Raw genomic sequence first — 16,800 nt, forward strand, 5'->3', positions numbered from 1 at the left:
CCTCTTTTGTTAATCCTTACCTGTGGGCATTTTTTTCTATTGATTTTTAAAGAGAGTGGGAAGGAGGGAGGGAGAAAGAGAAAGGGAGAGAAACATTGATGTGAGAGAGACACATCAATTGGTTGCCTCCTACACACATCCTGACTGGGGCTGGGGATCAAACCTGCAACCAGGTACATGTCCCTGACTGGGAATCGAATCCATGACCCTCCAGTGCACAGGCTCACACTCTAAAAACTGAGCAAGTCACACTGGCCAGGGCATCACTCACTCTCTTATTCCTTTAATTTCAGTTCCTTGCATAGCACTCAAGGCTTTTAAAATTTGCTCCTTCGTTAATTTTGTTCTTTTTCGCTCCAAAACAAGAATGTAAGCTCCCTGAGAGTAAGAAACCCAAGGAACCTTGTCTGCCTAAACTTGTTTACAATTCTAGGCCTTGGACCTAAAACAGAGCTGGCCAGGCAGATAATAAATAATTGTAGAATGAATTAATGAGTAATGAAGTATGGATCTCAACATGATATATAAATCAAGTTTGGCAAAGAAATGTTTATATTTACAGAGTCTGAGAAATATAAGGGCCTTTAGTTATCCCTTCTAGTCTAACTTCCTACTTTATGCAAGAATCCTTCAGTTCTGCTCTCAGAGAAAAAAATGATGTAGCTTGACTCTCAATTAGCTGTATGGTACTGGGACAGAAAAACAAATCCACACATTTTTAGAAATTTTAAATAGAATGATGGAGCCATTACAAATCAATGGGAGAAATTATGGCTTATTCCATGTTTTCAATGAATATTATGTTCTATAGAAGCACTGTCCAATAGGACTTTCTGCAATAAAGGAAGTGTTTTGTTTTTTAAAATTATTTATTGATTTTTAAAAAAATATATATTTTATTGATTTTTTGCAGAGAGGAAGGGAGAGGGATAGAGAGTTAGAAACATCAATGAGAGAGAAACATCGATCAGCTGCTTCCTGCACACCCCCTACTGGGGATGTGCCGCAACCAAAGTACATGCTCTTGACCGGAATTGAACCTGGGACCATTCAGTCCGCAGTCCAACGCTCTATCCACTGAGCCAAACCGGTTAGGGCTATTTATTGATTTTTGAGAGAGAGACATTGGTTTGTTGTCCCACTTATTTATGCATTCATTAATTGATTCTTGTACTTAGTCTGACCAGGAATTGAACCCACAACCTTGGTGTATTGGACAATACTCTAACAAACTGAGCTACCTGGCCAGGGCCAAGATGGAAGTATTTTTATCTACAATGTCTAATATAGTAGCCAATAGCCACACGAGGCTACTGAGCACTTGAAATGTGGCTAGCATGACTGAGGAAGTAAATATTTAATTTTATTTCAATTAATTTAAACATAAATTTAAATAGCCATACGTGGCTAGTGTCTACTATTTTGACCAGCACAGTTCCATAGGATTTCATAGGTATTACTTGAAAGAAAAAAAATAGGATTACATGGTTAAATACATTAGAAAATGCCATATATTAAAACTCTTTATTGGAGATTCTTAATATACATAAGCATATTAAAGGCTAGAAGAAGTTCTGCAATAAAGAAATTTACCTTTCCTTGGTCTGATTTACTTCCCAAACTCAATTTGTTTTTTTTTTTTTGTAGAATATCTATTAGCACCTTATTGCCTATGAGGTAAAGTTTGAGATATGCTTGCTGAGTTACTTGATGGCATTGTGATAACTTGTTAATAATTTGATTTAAAAAAAGCTATGGGAGAACCAAGATGATGGCCTAGGTAAATGCCTATACTTGCTGCCTCCCCCAACCACGTCAAAATTACAACTAAAATACGTAACAACTATTATCCAGAACCATGGGAAAGCTGGCTGAGTGGAAGTATTGTAACTAGAGAGGTAAAGAAGAAAGTGCACTGAAACTGGTAGGAGGTGCGGAGGCACGAAACGGGCTGGTTCGGCAGCCGGGTGTGCCGCTTTTTTAATCGGGAGGGAGATCGCCTCTGTGGAGGCCGCTCGGAGGAGTGAGGGGTCCCAGCCCCACACCAGCCCCCCAGCCCAGGGTCCCAAAGCTGGGGAAAGAAGTCCCTACGAGCAATAAGAACTATGGACTGCAAAAACCAGTGTGGATTGGGGCTGACTGACACATAGACTGCTAGAGACTCAGCTGCTCCTCTTAAAAGGCCTGCACTGCAAAGTGAACTTACAAGCTCCCGCTTGCTCTGAGCTCCAGTCCCGGGCGAGGCTCTGGGGTACCCAGACACATATGGGGAGCAATTGGACTGTCTGGCACCGGGGCAGGAACTTGGGGACGGCTTTCTTCCAGACGGAGGTGCTTGCAGAGGTCATTGTTCCTGTGCTGGGCCTCCCTGGTGCAGGGCTGACTGGCAGCCATTTCTATTTGCTCCACCCTGGTGATTCCCCGAGATCCCACCCCACCCAATTTATAACCCCACCCAAGCTGTTCACAGTGGCTTTTGCATATGAATGGCTGTCCTTTCTCAGCCTAAAACCTGTCAAACAAGCTGCAGCTGGGTCAGGGAGCCCCAAAGCTATCAATAAAAGGCCCAAGGCCAGCAGCAGCAGCAGCAGCCTGCCTTGCTTCACAGTTGGGCTCGCCTGGGCACTTCCAAACCCGATACAAAGAGGAGGAATCTGCAGATCTCTCTGTAGCTCCTACTGGGTGGCCCCAGGCAGTGGATGACTTTGCACCTCCCTGGACATCCAAGAGCCAGTGTACCCAGTGGTCAGTGTGAGACCATATCAGATTACAACTCTTCACATCCATAAGCGACACATTCAAGGGGCAGACTCAGTGAGCACTAAAGCCCGACTGAAGCAAGTCCTGCCCCATCAGGGTGTCTCCTGCACAGCAGCTCTCCCACTGTAGTCGCAGCTGATCCCCACAGCCAATTGGCCTGGAGGTCAATTCCTCCCAGTAACACCAACAGCAATCAAGGTTCAACTATAACAAAACTGTGGACACAGCCCACAAAGGAGTGCACCAAGAGTGTCCACCTCAGGTGATTGGGGAGGCTGAGCCACTGGGCCCTATAGGACACCTACCACACAAGGCCACTTTATCAACTCAAGCAGACTTAGCAGCTACCCAACACATAAAAACAAACACAGGGAAGTAGCCAAAATGTGGAGACAAAGAAACATGTCACAAATGAAAGAAATGGAAGAAAGCAAACTATTGGATATAGACTTCAAAACCACAGTTACAAGGTTACTGAAGAATCTTCTAGAAACCTCCGAGGAACTTAGTGAGACCTTCAAGGATCTTAGTGAGAATGCCAAAAAAATGGAAAAGGACCAATCAGAAATTAAGCATACACTGACTGAAATAAAGAATAACATACAGGGATTCAACAGTAGATTAGAGGATTCCAAGAATCAAGTCAATGATTTCAAATACGAGGAAGCAAAAAACACCCAAACAGAAGAGCAAAACGAAAAAAGAATCCAAAAATATGAAGAGAGTGTAAGGAGCCTCTGGGACAACTTCAAGCGTACCAACATCTGAATTATGGGGGTGCCAGAAGAAGAGAGAGAGCAAGATATTGAAAACCTATTTGAAGAAATAATGACAGAAAACTTCCCCTACCTGGTGAAAGAAATAGACTTACAAGTCCCCAAACAAGGGGAATCCAAAGAGGACCACACCAAAACACATCATAATTAAAATGCCAAGGGCAAAAGACAGAGAGAGAATCTTAAAAGCAGCAAGAGAAAAACAGTCAGTTACCTACAAGGGAGTGCCCATAATGACTGTCAGCTGATTTCTCAACAGAAACTATGCAGGCTAGAAGAGAGTGGCAAGAAATATTCCAAGTGATGAATAGCAAGAACCTACAATCAAGATTACTCTATCCAGCAAAGCGATCATTTAGAAATGAAGGTCTGATAAACAGCTTCACAGACAAGAAAAAGCTAAAGAAGTTCATCACCACCAAAACAGTATTATATGAAATGCTGAAGGGTATTCTTTAAGAGGAGGAAGAAGAAAAAGGTAGAGATAAAAAATTATGAACAACAAAGTGACAACAAATACATATCTATCAACAAGTGAATCTAAAAATCAAATGAATAAAAAATCGGATGAGCAGAATAAACTGGTGAATGTAATATAATCAAGGGCATGGAAATGGAACAGACTGACAATTCTCAGCAGGAAGGAAGTGTGTGGGGGGGGGCGTGCAGGAAGAGAATAGACAAAGATCTTATATGCATGTATGCATTACCTATGGACAAGAATAGGAGGGTGGCGAGGGCCTGGGGTGGGGTGGGAACTGGGTGGAGGGGAGCTACGGGGAGAAAAAAGAGGGGTATCTGTAATAACCTCAACAATAAAGATTGAAAAAATTAATTATATCCTAAACAGAAAAAAAAAAAGCTAGGCCCCTATCTCATACCTTATATCAAATTACTGTATTTTAGATGAAGTAAAATGTAAGTGTTAAAAATGAAACAATCCCTGCCCAGGTAGCTCCGCTACTTAGAGCATCATCCAGATATGCCAAGGTTGAAGTTTTGATCCCCAGTCAGAGCACATACAAGAATCAATCAGTGAATATATAAACAAGTGGAACAACATATCAATGTTTCTCTTTCCCTCCCTCCCTCCTTCCCTCACACTCCCTTCCTCTCTCTTTCAAATCAATTAATAAAAAATGTTTTAAAAAAGAGGAAACAAAAATTTAGAAGAAAATAGAGCTTATACAATTGTATGACTGGCCAATGAAGAGATGAAAAGATACTCCACTAGGAATCAAAAATACTTACTATGAATCAAAGAAATTCAAGTTAAAGTAAGATTTCATTTTTCACCTACCAAATTAGCAAAGATGAGAAAAACTGATAATAACCAGCATTGCTGACAGACTGGGAAAACAGCCATTCTCATTGTTGACAGAGTGTAAACAAATGTGAGCTTTTGGAAAAGTAATTGGCCATCGTATTTTAATTCTTTTTTTTTCTTTATTGATTAAGGTATTATATATGTGTCCTTATCCCCCCCATTGCGCCCCCCACCCCCATATTTTAATTTTTAAGAAATGTGTAGCCCTAGCTGGTTTGGGTCAGTGGATAGAGCTTCGGCCTGTGGACTGAAGGGTCCCTGGTTCGATTCTGGTCAAGGGCACATGCCTGGGTTGCGGTCTCAATCCCCAGTAGGGAGCATGCAGAGGCAGCCGATGAATGATTCTCTATCATCATTAATGTTTCTATCTCCCTTTCCTTCTCCCTTCCTTTCTGAAATCAATAAAAATATACTTTAAAAAAAGAAAGATGTTCATAATATGTTATGAAAAGGAAGGTTATATAAAAAGTTGTAAGAGAAAAACATACATAAAAATAATAAAGAATGAGAGCCATCACAAATTTAGATAGTTTTTCTTTAAGAATAGGATTATTTAAACTTAAACTTTTTCCTTCTATGTTTTGATACTGTCTGCTTTATTCCCCCCTTTCTTTTGATAATGAGCACATATCCAGTAAATGCAATTATTTCTACTTAGAAAAACAATGTACCACCTCCCACTTTTTTTACAGTTTACATTCAATATTACTTTATATTAGTTTCATGTGTACAGCACAGTGGTTAGACAATCATATACTTTACAAAGTGTTTCTTCCAATATTTCTAGAATGCATCTGGCAAAACACATATTTATCACAATATTACTGACTATATTTCCTATGCTGTACTTTACATCCTCATGACTATTCTGTAACTACCAATTTGTACTTAATCCCTTTACGTCTTTCACCCACTCCCCTAACACCCCTTCCCACTGACAACCACCAGTTCACTCTCTGTGTTTATGAGTCTGTCCCAATTTTGTTTGTTTCATTTATTTTGATCTTTAGATTCCACATCCTATCTAATAAAAGTTATATGTAAATTAACCGTAACTCCACAACAAAATGGCCACGCCTGCAGCCAATAAGGAGGGAATATGCAAATTGACATGACAAAGATGGCGGCAACCGGCCAGGAAGTTTGCAACAAGGCCAAGTTGGATGAGCAGCACAATGAGCATCATCAGCAGGCCCATGCCGGCCATCTACTGCTGCAACAGCAGGGCGGGCCCTCGCTGGCCAGAGGCAGCAGTGAGGCGGGAGGCAATGCGGGCACCAGCAGTCTCCCCGTGGTGGCCATGCCGTTGGGGAGACACGCAGCCGATGACAGGTTGCAGGGCTCGAAGGCGCCCAGGGTGAGTGCCGCTGTGCCCATGCCCAGCTGCAGAGGCCAGGGGCGGGGGTGTGGCGGGGTTGGCCCGTGTTTGGGGAACATCCCAGAGGTCAGGGTGGCTGGGCGCCTCCCACAACCAGGCTCGGCAGCCAAAGGGAATGGCAAAGCCGGGGCCTGACTCCTGGGCAGATGGACGGTCCTCCCAGCAGAGAATGGATACCACAGCAAACCCCTAAGGAAGGGCCGGACAGAAAGGCTGGTTTCACATGTGGGTGGGCCCCACCAGCATTTCCATCTTCACTCTCTTCATTATCATGAAAAGTCGGAAACCCTTCCCCACCACTGAGCCAGGAGAATGCTGCTTCTGCCTAAGAACCCATCTTACAAGTCTTGCTCCCACGTCTTACAAATCATGCTCCCATGGTGGCCGATGAGACAGGAGTTAAGAGCTCAGGCTCTGAAGGGAGGGATGAAGGGAGGGGTTTGCTTCCCAATCCCGTCCTGCGTGGGCTGGGGCCTCCCGGCCAGGGACCTTCCCAAGGCTCAGCTTGCTCATCTGTGCAAGGGCACCATCGCAGGGCTCCGGGGCTGGTGGTGAGGGCTATGCGAGCCAGCACCTGGCACAGTGTGACACTCATACATGTAACACGTGGTTCTAATGGCTGACAGGTGGTGCTGTGACATAGGACATGTGGTTCTGAATTTTTTTTCTCCTGAGCTGCAGTCTGTTTGGCCCTCATGGCAACCTCCGTCGGGTTGTGTTAGTCCTTGCTTAACTCCACTGACAATGGGAAGAGAGAAATGGACCCTGAGCAGCAGAAAAACTACCTTCTGAAATGACGTCTTCTTAGAGCATCCAGCGTTATGTTCTCTCCTTTTTCTAAGATAAAAAGTTGCATGTTGCAGTGGGCTGGGGACATTATCTCGTGACGAGTAAGGGAGGCTATTACTAGACCATGGCACGAAATGAAAGCTGCCTGCTCTCCCCAGGGGACTCTTGAAAATAACCCTCTTCCCCAGCAAATGGCCACGGAGAAGGTGGATTGCAGTCGTGTACAGAATCACAAATCCTTTCTCAGATCCTCTGTTATCTAAATTGGCACCTGCCCACCACCTCTCAGGAGCTGGGAGGGGCTCACTCACCCATCGGCCGCGCCTCACAGCCCGGGAGGCACCAGGAGGCCAGTTCTCTGTCCCCACCGCCTGGTTCTCACAGCCTGAGTCAGCACTCCCCACGCCTCAGCTCCACCCAGAAAGGTGATACCTCCTAAGGATGGGATTCGGCAATTACAGAAACTCTAATCCATCGTGGAGAGATAAGCAGTGAAGGTTAGGGAGCCGTCACCCAGCGACCTCCCACAAAAGGCCCCATGTACAATTTTATTTTATTTTATTTTATTTTATTTTATTTTTTGTTTGTTTTTTTTAAAATATATTTTATTGATTTTTTACAGAGGGGAAGGGAGAGGGAGAGGGATAGCGAGTTAGAAACATCGATGAGAGAGAAACATCGATTCAGCTGCCTCTTGCACGCCCCCTACTGGGGATGTGCCCGCAACCCAGGTACATGCCCTTGACCGGAATCGAACCTGGGACCCTTGAGTCCGCAGGCCGACGCTCTATCCGCTGAGCCAAACCAGCTAGGGCCCCATGTACAATTTTAGTTTTAAGTATGGAGGGTGTCCCCCCAAAATGTCTACACACGCTCTGAATAATTCTAAAGGCAGTGCTTATTAAAATACATCTCATTTTCAGAACTGATCTACCAGCTGTTAAAGTGTGTGTACGCTGTATATACAGGGTATACACATATATATACGTATATCTAAAACTAAAATCTTTTAAATATATACACATGTGAATATGTATGTGTGTATATGCATGTATACACATACTTTGAATAATTACATGGATGTATATAGATACATATGTGTGTACATATACATGCAAATAGCCGGCAGATGGACATCCCCTGAGGGCTCTTGGGCTGCCAGACGGATGTCTGACTGCCAGCTTAGGTCTGTTCCCCAGGGGAGTGGGCCTAAGCTGGCAGGTGGACATTCCCCAAGGGCTCCCAGGCTGCCAGAGAAATGTCTGACTTGGAGGGATTTTCGTGCACTGGACCTCTAGTATAAGTGAAATATGGTATTTGTCTCTGATTGACTTATTTCACTTAGCAGAATATCTTCTAGGTCCATCCATGCTGTGACTGATGGCAGGATTTCATTCTTGTACTCAGAAAATTATAAGATACTGAAGAAAGAAATCGAAGAAGATACAAATAAATGGAAGCATATATCATGTTCATGGATAGGAAGAATTGATATCATTAAAATATCCAAACTATGCAAAGTAATCTACAGATTCAATGCAATTCCTATCAAAATACCAATGGCATATTTTGCTGAACTAGAATAAATAATCCAAAAATTTATATGGAACTACAAGTGACCCCAAATAGCCTCAGCAATCTTAACAAAGTTGGAAGTATCATGCTATTTGATATCAAACTATATTACAAGGCTATAATAATCAAAACAGCATGGTACTGGCATAAAAACAGACATATAGATCAATAAGTCCAGAAATAAACCTACACCTACATGGTCATTTAGTATTTGACAAAGGAGGCAAGAATATACAATGGGGTAAAGACAGACTATTCAAAAAATGGTGTTGGGAAAATTAGATACATCCACCTTCTCTCTCTCTCTCTTTTTTTTAATCACACCCAAGGACAAATTTATTGATTTTGGAGAGAGAGGAAGGGGCGGGGGAGAGAAAAAAAGACAGAGAGAGAGAGAGAGAGAGAGAAAGAGAGAGAGGGAGACACTGATCAGTATGTACCCACACTGTGGACTGAACCAGAAACCTAGGTATGTACCCTGACTGGGAATCAAACTCACAACCTTTTTGGTGTACGGGACGACACTCCAACAAACTGAGCAACCTGGTCAGGGCTTTACTTCCCACTATCTTTTTTGTGTGTGTGGTCAAACTGAGTGTTTTTATTTTTTATTTATTTATTTATTTATATTATGATGATGAAAAACATGTAACATACAATTTTCCATCTTTTTCTTTCCATTATAGTTCACATTCAATGTTATTCTGTATTAGTTTCAGGTGCACAAGATAGTGGTTAGACCAGTGATGGCGAACCTATGACACACGTGTCAGAGGTGACACGCGAACTCATTTTTTTGGTTGATTTTTCTTTGTTAAATGGCATTTAAATATATAAAATAAACATCAAAAATATAAATCTTTGTTTTACTATGGTTGCAAATATCAAAAAATTTCTATATGTAACACGGCACCAGAGTTAAGTTAGGGTTTTTCAAAATGCTGACACGCCGAGCTCAAAAGGTTCGCCATCACTGGGTTAGACAATCATATACTTTACCTCCTACTCTTACACTGACCTAAAATATATCTGTTTCTTCAACTCACTGGTCTCACTTCTGTCTTCTAGAAAAAACAGAGTAACTGTAATCTCTCTTCTATAAATCTTCAAATATAAAGATGTAAAAATAACCTGATGTTTACTAAAATTAGATTATGTCCAACTTCTAAGTATGATTTAATTTGCAATTTCACAAAAAGAATCACATGCAAGACCAAATGTGCTTTTCATGGCAGGGTAAATACAAAAATTCTCAGGAAGGAATGTCAAGCCGTTTTTATTTGTTTGTTTCAATTTCCCCCAATTTAACATTTCCTTTTAATGTAGCCTAAACCACTCAGGGATTTGTATGAAGAGCGATGTAAAAATTACCAAGATTTATATATCCCTCTTCGAGGCAGAGATTAGATTTTACTCATCTCTGTTATCTTTAGTGCTTGACAAACTGAACAAGTATTAATAAATGATTTTTTTCTTGAACAAATACATTTTGAAAAAACTCCTAAAAACACAAAATTGTCCTAAACATAGAAGATTTCTCAATTTTGTAAGTTATTTATAAATTTGAACAGTATTCCTTTATCATCAATATTTTACAAGTAGAGGAATTCAGCTTTCAAAGTAGAAAAACCACTTGGTATGATGATGATGCCTGGTAACTCTATTGCCATAGATACCATTTGGTCCTGTCTTGGGCCAGGGAGGCAGACTAGGTAAATTTTGAGGATTTCTTCTAGCACCAAGGCTATTCATTTATTGCTTTGTTACTAGGCATAGCTATCAATGGCTAAGGTGTCATTAACCATAAAAACAGTTTTATTCTCAGTCTACCATTACTATCCCAAGGGTTCCATTTATACTTGTGTCACAATTTTTTTTTTTTTTTTGCTCACTATAAACTTGCAAACACCAGCCTTTTCTTAAACTGAGTTTGTTTTGCTTAAAGTTTTCTGAGAAATGGTTTTATACAATTGCTAAATTGAAATAACTAGGGTTATAAAGACAGTGTATGTGGAGGCCATTAGATTTAATGAAAGGTTTGTGTAAGATTATATTTAATAAAAAAGTGGGCAGAATTGTGTTTTGGCATATACAGTAACAAAAACTGATAAGCTGTGACTGAGCTGAAGTTATAATCTGCCAGATTTCATAAGTAATCATTGTATTCACCATATATTAGCTAAATACAAACACAATTTGAAAAAAAATATGAAAAAGCCATCATCTTTTAATTTTTTTTGTGTGTTAATCCTCACACAAAAAGGGAAATTTTTCCATTGATTTTTACAGAGAGTGGAAGGGAGAGGAGAGACACAGAGAGAGAAACATCATCAATTGGTTGCCTGCCGCCCTCACTGCCCCTACTAGGGCGGGGGATGGAGACTGCAACTGAGGTACGTGACCTTCACTGAAATCAAACCCTGGGCCTTTCAGTCCATGGGCTGATATTCTATCCACTGAGCCAAACCCAGTAGGGTATCTTTTAATTTTTTTGTCCTGTAGATTTCAAAGCTTGGTATGTTATTTTTTTTTACAGACATTTATTTAAGAGGTAAATTATTACAAACTTCTAATTAAAGGGTTTCAAAAATGTGCTTGGAACATAGTGGGGGCTTAATAAATATTTAATAAGTGAATTAAATAAATGATGAATTTATGTTTTACTATAGTGTGCTGATAGAACAGGGTCTGATGACACCAATTATGACATATAAAATTTTGTCTTGCAATTTGTCTTTCAATGTTAATTAACACGAACACTTGTGAATTATCTAAGTTTGAATTATATTATACATTATTAAGTAGGGCTAAACATTTTCAGCAACTATTTACTTTAGTTGCTAAAGTGTCAAGTTGCTGCAATAAACAGTACTGAGAAAATTAGAGCCAGATAAGGACAGAAATCCCCAAGTTATTGTTTTAAAGGAATTTAACCTATCACATTACTCTCAGAGAAAACTTATTCATTGGCCACCAGGGAAGCCAGGCCTAAGGTTTTTAAATGTATAGATGTTCAAAAATAATAACTATAATCAGGACAATTTTTAGTATCAGGACTGTGTTCTAGTGCTTTCAAAACAGATGAATGTGAGAAGGGGTAGCCATTTAATTGGAAATCAGAGTAAGGAACTTTTAGATTTTCTGTAAGTAATAAAAATTCTTATAACCCTCATAAGTTTCAAGTATTCTCTCTGCTTTAAGATAGACTCATTCTTCCATTTCCCCCCAAAAAGGGAACAGACAGATGAATCTCAACCTCTGCATAAGTCTTAATATAGACTGAAATCTATATTAAACCATATCACCACTCACATGATCTCTAATAGGTGGACAGAAAGTCAGTATAGGCCAGTCACGCTGAAGAAGGTAGTCTCAGAGAATCTGGTTCATAAAGTTAAGTAACTTTACTTATTTGGTTTAGTAATACTTGGACCCCAAATTCAATTTGTTGAATAATATGTTTTAAAAAGGGCACAATTTGGGGACTATCTGGGATTTGGGCAGTAAGTTTTATATGGTCTGGTATCAATCAGTTTTCAAAGGGATGGGTTATCTGGGCTTTGAGGAATGCCTTTTTGTTTCCTAATACATTGTATTCATCAAAGAGGTTTAAGGGACTGGCAAGGAAAGGAGTCTTGACGTTAAAAAGTCAGAAATGTAGGACCTACAGGTGTAGATGACAGTTAATCAAGGAAACCTTAGCAACATCTGGGAACTGATTTATGAAGTAAAGCCATTGCTTATCAGAAGTGCTAACATTATCATTTTATAATACAAAAGAATGGAATAGCCTCTTGATCATGTAAAATGCTAACTGACCTCTACGTTGGTGTACACGTCCCTGTTAAGAGGTATGCTATTTATCCCAATCTATGTTTCTTAAAAAAAAAAAATTATCGATTTCAGAGAGGAAGGGGGAGAGAGAGAGAGAGAGAGAGAGAGAGAGAGAGAGAGAGAGAAACATCAATGATGAGAGAGAATCATCTATTGGCTTTCTCCTGCATGCCCTGACTGGGGATCAAGCCTGAAACCGGGCCATGTGCCCTGACAGGGAATCAAACCTTGACCTCATGGTTCATAGGTCAATGCTCAACTACTGAGTCACATCAGCCAGACCCAATGTATGTATCTTCATTGATTTTTTCTTTTTTCAGAGAGAGGTAGTGGGAAAGAGTGAGAGAGGGAGGAAGGAAAGAGGAGGAGGAGGAGGGAGAGAGGGAGAGAGAGAGGTGTAAGATTCAGCTGCCTCCTTTACAACCCCCTCGCCCCCTGCCACTGGGAATCGAATCTACCATCTTCTGGAGCACAGACAATGCTCTAACTAACCAAGCCACACTGGCTAGGGCCAATCTGTGTTTTTTAGAGTAGCCAGCACATTGGGGAAATAAAGTAATTTAGCAGACTCTTTAGAACGTCCCTTGATAACATTTAGTTTAAAAAATCATTTATTTATTTATTTACTTACTTATTTTATATAGTATCTTCATTCCTATCTTATCTTTTGATGATCTAACCTATATATTACTGCTAGAATAATTTTTCAAAAAGAACTCTAATTACATTATCCTACTCCAAAAATTTTTACATCTCTCCATCATCTGCCAAAGCAAGTACAGATTACAGCCTGGCATTCAATGATTTCGACAAAAATAGCCCCAATCTATCTTTCCCAATCTATTTCCTAGTACTGCTCCTACATAGATAGCTACAAACTAGGCCTCTCCTCCAGGAGGCCTAAAGTATTAGGCAACAGTGGATTGCTGCACCTAAGGTACTGGAGGAGAAGACAATAGCCAGTTCCCCACTTGAGCTCCAACAGAGAGGTTGGGAAGTGAACACCGCTCTAGTACCTCTCTGAAACACAGATTTCATATATCATGCTATTGCTTAAAAACAATAGAGTGAGTTTTTTTTATAAATCTAGGCTCCATGGGCCAGGATGTGGTTAGAATTTAAAGTTTCCATGGACTTGGATTGGTGAATAAAATTGCATTTAAAAATATTTTTATTGATTTCAGAGAGGAAGGAAGAGGGAGAGAGAGACAGAAACATCCATGATGAGAGAGAATCATGGGCTGGCGGCCTCCCACAAGTCCCCCATTGGGGATCGAGCCCACAACTTGTGCCCTTGAGTGGAATCAAACCCGGGACCCTTCAGGTCTCAGCCTGATGCTCCCTCCACTGAGCCAAACCAGCCAGGGCTAAAATTGCATTTTTATTTCCAATAATCTCTAGGTGAAATTCGGTATTTTCGTCAATAAATGTAGGCAATGATATAGAGTAGTATCAGCAATCCCTGTCTTTTGTCACCAATAAAAAATAGGATATTTTCACACCATATTAAAGTTGTTGCAGGTATCTCAAAATATAATTTACACTCATCATTATTTTGGAATTACACAATAAGACCTGCTGCCAGATAATTAATGCACAAAGTACATATAGAACTACATCACACACTTGTTTTAATATTTTTAAAACTTTGAATAAAATTGGTTCCATTCATTTCCATGTATTTTATTTCACATTTAAAAACATTCTGAGATAGGGGCCACAGGTCTGGCTATCACAGAGGTCCATGGTGTAAAAGAGGTTATTTTCTTTTTATCTTTGTTATTTTTACCTATTAATTGCTAATAGCATATAAACTAAATGTTTTAGCATGGGATTGAAGACTACACTTTATCATCTTTCTCTCTGCTCCACCCATTCTCCATACGATGCTCTAGTCATAACACACAACAGTGACTCTCTCTTATCTGGAGGCAGACAGACAGGTTTTTGGATTAACCCAAGTTAATGGATAGTAGCCTTGCACTGGCTTGTGCTTTGCCTTTACAGCCCTTCTCTGCCAGCCAAGTGAATTATTCTTTTAAAGGTTTTCCCTAATACTATATCCTAGTAGGGCTATATCCTAAATATGTTTATATCTCATTCCTAACTTAAATGATTGATGAAATTAATAATTGGCAAGGCACTGTGCGTAGTAATTTCTAGGAGAGTGAAGTTAGTCTTTGCATTTCATAAATTGGCTCAACTCTGATCTTTTGGGGGATAAAAATGAGGATACTCTTGAGCTATAAGACTGAAACCCCAGCTGACAGACGAGAAAAGGAGAGGAAAAAGAGCTGTAAATGAGGAGACCTGATTAAAATTAAGGGATGGAACTGTGCTCAAGGGAAAGGCAGGAACAGCTTTTTTTCCTTCCATTTCCCAGAACAGTTATTCAAAATTTTCATCTCTGCTCAAGCTTCTCATTCCATCCCAAACTCTCTCTCTCATCAAATGACTCCCATTCTAATGTCACAAAGCCAACTCCATACCTTTATGTCCTTCTCTACTTCCAATTCTTTACATTTTTCTAGCTTAGTGGTTTTCAACCCTCAGCATTAGTCATCTCAGGAGAAAATATTACTGGACCAGAGATTGTTTAATTGGTTTTGGGTGGAGCAACAACATTGATTTTATTTATTTATTTATTTATTTTTATTTTTTTACTGGGGATGTGCCCGCAACCCAGGTACATGCCCTTGACTGGAATCGAACCTGGGACCCTTCAGTCCGCAGGCCGACGCTCTATCCACTGAGCCAAACCGGTCTCGGCTGATTTTATTTTTTTATTTATTATTTTTTAAATATACTTTTATTGATTTCAGAGAGGAAGGAAGAGGGAGAGAGAGATAGAAACATCCATGATGAGAGAGAATCATGGATTGGTTGCCTCCTGCAAGTCCCCCACTGGGGATGGAGCCCACAAACCAGGCATGTGCCCTTGACCGGAATCGAACCTGGGACCCTTCAGTTCGCAGGCCAATGCTCTATCCACTGAGCCAAACAGGCTAGGGCTGATTTTATTTTTTTTAGCGCTTCCCAGATGATGCTGATGTGGTACAAGGTTGAGTTCTATTAGAGCTCTTGATCCTATAAATTGGACACCCTCACCCATGCACTATCCACTTCTTGGTTCCATGGTACACTAAGAGTCTCTCATCTTTAAAAAAAATATACTTGCGGCCCACATTATCGGTCCTCATCCTTCTTACCCTTTACAACGACGCTTCCTTAAAGTGTAGGCTACACCAGTATGGTTTCCACTAGCTATATCCTATTCCTCGAGCTTTTTACTCTTCCGGACCAAATACTGTCGTATCCTTTTGTACCTGGCACTCTTTCTGCTTCTCCTATTTATTTGACCAGCAATTGCTCACTAGCCTTCTAACACAAGTTAAGAGTGAGCCGAAGGTCGCCTTGAAAGGGTTTCCTCTTGAAAGGGTTTCCTCGTCCTCCGCAATCGGGGGGGGTGGGGCGAGGGGGGGCCCTCTTCTATGCTCAGAGAGTATCCTGTGCTTTTTTTCTGTTATAATTTACTTTACTACCACTGCGGACTCTCTCATCGTCTCCCACGTAACACAACACTTCAGAAAGCTGAGGCTATTTCATTCGTTTCTGACTTTCTTGAGTCCAAGGTATGGACATCACTGTAAAAAGTCGGAAGAATGAATGGAAAGGACTAAAAAAAAAAAAAAAAAAGGAGGTCGGGGGCGGGGAGAGGGGCGTGTGTGTGGAAAGGGGCGGGGGCTCAGAGGGCCGCTGAGAATCAAGAGCCAGAACTGGGGAGGGGGCACGGATACGCTAGCTCTGCGTGGGCAGCACAGCGGCCCCAGGCCCGGACACAATCCCCGACAAACCGAAGCGGGGAGGCGGCTTCTTACCTGCCTCGGGCCTCACCACCTCAACCAGCATTCAGGCACGTCTGTCTCTGTGTTGGCCGGAAAGCGAGAGCTACGGTCGCAAACCCAGAGCTTTCTACCCCAACCTTGCGACATTACACTCCAGTAGAGGGAGAGTCGAAGGCAGCGTTCCCAGCTCCGCCGTTCGCAGCGGAAAAAAAACGTTGGGGCGGGGCTGCCTGGAGTCGACGGAATGGGTGTGCCCGCGCAAGCGCACACGGGACACTCTGGTGGCGTCACGTGCGAGCGGGCGACTCGGGTAGGCGGTAGGGGGCGTGGGAGGTAAGTGCGCGCGCCTGAAGCAACTGGGCCCACCCTCCCGGAACCCTCGTTGGCCTCCGTCTCTGCTGTCTCCTCCGGCCTCACCCTGGGGCCGAGGGTGGGAGGCAGCTTCCGCCATAAAGGAGGGGCTGTAGTGGCCACCGCAGCGAAGCCCGAGGTAAGACCCGCCTTAGCCACCCAGCG

At 41.5% G+C, this 16,800-nt stretch overlaps 2 protein-coding genes across 9 annotated transcripts in view; one reads left to right on the forward strand and one right to left on the reverse strand.

Annotated features, from left to right (window-relative positions):
* The window catches only part of SENP8 (SUMO/sentrin peptidase family member, NEDD8 specific), a 44,074-nt gene that overhangs the window by 26,313 nt on the left and 961 nt on the right, over positions 1-16,800 (reverse strand). The window contains exon 1 of one of the 2 annotated variants that reach the window (XM_005882819.2): positions 16,318-16,547. The exons of the other annotated variant lie outside the window; for it this stretch is intronic. The gene's annotated coding sequence lies outside the window, so the exon portion shown is untranslated. Of the gene's footprint in view, positions 1-16,317; positions 16,548-16,800 lie in introns of those variants that run through there. 2 annotated transcript variants of the gene reach the window in all.
* Positions 16,637-16,800, forward strand: part of MYO9A (myosin IXA) — a 423,504-nt gene continuing 423,340 nt past the window's right edge. For all 7 annotated transcript variants that reach the window (XM_014530413.1, XM_014530418.1, XM_014530420.1 and 4 more), the window contains exon 1: positions 16,637-16,774. The gene's annotated coding sequence lies outside the window, so the exon portion shown is untranslated. The remainder of the gene's footprint in view (positions 16,775-16,800) is intronic.

This window comes from Myotis brandtii, unplaced genomic scaffold (genome assembly GCF_000412655.1).
Source record: "Myotis brandtii unplaced genomic scaffold, ASM41265v1 scaffold74, whole genome shotgun sequence".
Lineage (NCBI taxonomy): Eukaryota > Metazoa > Chordata > Mammalia > Chiroptera > Vespertilionidae > Myotis > Myotis brandtii.